Source organism: Polypterus senegalus, chromosome 18 (assembly GCF_016835505.1).
Source record: "Polypterus senegalus isolate Bchr_013 chromosome 18, ASM1683550v1, whole genome shotgun sequence".
Classification (NCBI taxonomy): domain Eukaryota; kingdom Metazoa; phylum Chordata; class Cladistia; order Polypteriformes; family Polypteridae; genus Polypterus; species Polypterus senegalus.
The window spans coordinates 16,849,536-16,853,323 of record NC_053171.1 but is presented as its reverse complement, the minus strand read 5'-3'; positions in this window follow the sequence as shown (position 1 = coordinate 16,853,323).

The window sequence follows — 3,788 nt, the reverse complement described above, 5'->3', positions numbered from 1 at the left end:
TGTGTTTCCTGTTGTAATTATTGTATGTGTCTGTGCTCAACTGGTGGGGTGGGTTGTGTTGTTGCCGTCCGGGGGTTATTTGAATGTAAATAGTTACCATCAATAAGAAAGATGGCTTCATTAATGACCTTGGCAATGGCTAAGCAAATGAGTTAAGCTTTGTTTTTGCTGACTATCTGCTCTAATAAAGAAATACAACAGGACAGAGCAGTGTATTGCTAAGATTTCTATCGAAGCAATTATTACCGAGACACTCGGAGTCGTGCGGTGGATGGGACACGAGTGCTCGCTACCTAAAGAGCTGGATGCAGCTGCGTGCATAACGCTGGCAGTCCGCTATCCTACAGCTTGGGAGAAGTGCACGGCAGAGTACGGCTCTAAAAACTTTAAGACTCAACCACGGGTCGCTACAATATCTACAACCGTCAACACCGTCAGGTCTTCCAACAAATGAATTACTGTTGAAAGAAGGACGTATCGTAATGTTATTGCGTAATTTATGTCTAAGTGACGGGCTATGCGACAGGACAAGATCGGTTGTATTCAAAATTGAACAATTCTGACATGTAAAATTTTAACAGGCGACAAGAAAGGTAATGTAGTACAACTTCAGGGGATAACATTAGACACCGAAGGAGATCTTGATATGCCATTCGTATTAAAACTATAGCAGTTTCCCGTTAGAATAGCTTTTGCAAAGTCAATTAACAAATCACAGGGACAAACGCTCGATAAAGTCAGTTTATTTATTAGGGAGAAAGAAACAAAATTCACTCACAGGCAGTTAAACATTGCATTGTCACGATGAAAGTCCAAACACCGAATCAAAATTCAATGCAATATTGACGAAAAGTGAATTCAAAAAATTGTTTTTACTGAAGTTTTACAGTAAAGGTGTAAGTTTAAAAAGTTTATACATGTTAATTTCAAAGCCAAAACAGAATGAAATCATATTATGCAACAAATAACTCTAACGCAACATGAAACATATTTACATTCAAATGATTATATTTTACTATTTTTAATATGGTAATGTAATATAAAATAGTTAATAAATTGTACATCCGCATCCCCATACACGAGCGACAGAACCGCAAAGAGGCGAACACGTAGTGCAAGCACGGGGGTTGGCGAGTGAAGTGAGCAGGGGACAAAGCCCCCTAATAACACTTAAAAACCTCAACATTGAGTGTGCGAGAGTAGCAGACTAATGTTGCTCAGGCAGTGGAGCGTGTGTTTCCAGTTTTAAACTTCATGAAAAAGTAAGTTGTTAATATTTGTGTAGCACACAGACTCTCATTCACTTCCTACAATAATTCTTTTCATGTTTCTTTATGGAAGTTGTTAGGATTAATGCAGCACTGGAGACCTGGGCTCTAATCCTGGGTAGAGTTTGCATGTCCTCCCTACCTTCGTGTCACTTTCACGTCGGTTGGTTCATGTCTACTGTCCGGACAGTTAGTTTATTTCACGGTAAGAAGGAGACAAAAGCTTAAGTGGCTTCAGCAAGTAGACACACGTCTGCATTTTTACTCATGTCCACCAGAGGGCGCACAACACTTGACTAGTTACAAACGGCTCTGCGTTTCTTCAAAGAGATCTGCTGTGAATGCGAGGAGTACCGTAATGCCAGGTGGTGAAGTCGAGGGTCGCCACCCCTCTCTCTGCCTACCTACATCAAAAGCCTGGCATTGCCGCTTCCTCCCCCCCCATTTCCCGGCATGTGGAAAAGCATCTCATTCATAATGGATGTCCTTAAGCAATTATTAACAGCTTGCTGAATAATTGAATGGCGAGACTCTTCTGCGAAGACTGGAAACCTCAGATGATCCGCCTGAGTCTGTGGCCTGGTTCCCTAGTTTTGGAGCTCCGACGGTTTGCTTCTCTGGTTTAGTAGGTCAGGTAGTCAGAGCGGATTCCCAGTAGCTGTGTCCCTTCTGGAGGGTCAATAGCATGTATCAAGCTGCTTGAAATTCAACAGGAGGTCCCTCAACACACCAGCACGGCACCAGTAAAAGGGTCTCATTATGAATTTTTCAAAACTGGAAAAGCTTTAATTCTTTTCTTCTCTTTGTTGTTTTTTTCCCTCGGGAATTATGAAAGGCATTGGCTGGAATTATCGCGCGTGGTGTGATGATCTTATTTTACAGGAGAAACATTTACACGGAGAAGCTTTAAACCCGCGATTTGTGTAAAATCAGATTAATTGATTAAGCCAGGCATTAACACAGTGCAGTTGTGAACCCAAGAAATAAACAAGCAGGAGTGACAGCCTGCTCTTCATTGTTAGATCGCTCTTATACTGTGCATGGAGATGGTGTCTCCCCCTAGTGGCTAAAACAGGAAACGCAAACTGCAAATTTAATCTCAATGGGTGACTCCGTCCATATGCACTTCATCTGTTTGTTTGAACCGACAGGGCCACGTTGGAATGGACCATATTTTGGAAGCTCTGACACAATGAAGCAACCGACTCAGATGGCATGCTGGTCTGTCACAGGACAAAACCATTTACTCTAGGATCCATAACCCACCATGCATGTCTGTAGAAATGAGAAACGGAGGAAAGCACACAAACTCCACAAAGAAATTTGAACTCGGGTCCACTGTGCCGTGATACTGCATCTCCACCTGGTGGGCTGGTTGTTCTTTAGCATTTCATATAACATAACATTCTCAAACCTACTTAAGGGTGATGGTGATCCACAGCACTTGGTGCAAGACAGGAGCGTGGCATGGAGGGGATGCCAGCCCATCATGGGGGCACTCATGCACAGGGTACCTTACACAATCTGTGTCTGATAATTCATTCTTTGAGATATGGGAGGAAAACTTGAAACAAATCCATAGATAGATAGATAGATAGATAGATAGGAAAGGCACTATATAATAGATAGATAGATATTAGTATAGTAGGCAGGATAAGATACATAGATAGATAGATAAGAAAGGCATCAAGCAAGAAAAAAGTTTTGGGATGGCCACCCCGTATGCTGAAAGTTTTAGCATAAAAAAAAACTTGTTTACAGAACGGAGTTCACAACTGAACTGAACTAACAGGCTGAGTCTGCTCTATGAGTATGGTGGGTAGGAGGAAGAGGTGGAGTCAGGGCAGCTGGAACAGGAACTGATGTGGCAGGAAGGTGAATTCTGGGTACCGGAAGTGATGTCATCAGGGTTGCCAGAAGTGATGTTAGTGGGTAGACCGGTGGTGATGTCACTGAGAGGCAGGGTCTTTGGTTGAACAGCAGAGGAAAAAGAGGAGTGAAGATCAGGTGAGAGCGCCAACCCCTGGTCTGGCTGACAAATAGCAGTATTTGAGCCTGTAAACTGTCCCCCATGCGCCTGTGTGTGACAACAGATAGACAAACAAATAGATAGATATGAAATGCACTATATAATAGATAGATAGATAGATAGATAGATATGAAAGGCACTATATAATAGATAGATAGATATGAAAGGCACTACATAATAGATAGATAGATATGAAAGGCACTACATAATAGATAGATAGATAGATAGATAGATAGAAAAAGTGCTTTCTAGTATGAAGTGAAGAACCTTCTTGAATCGCTGGGGTGCCAACCATGTTAAGCCTCAAATAAAAAAGGTGTAACAAAATAATAATGTCCCATGGGACACAAATAACAGAAATGAAGACTATTGCTCCTCACACGCCTTTACCAATTGACTTGGCTTACAGAGCTTAGTCTCAGCCGTCACACGCCAGTCAAAAGACCACCTCCATTTATAGTGGTCTACTTTCAGAAGGTGCTTCTGATGCC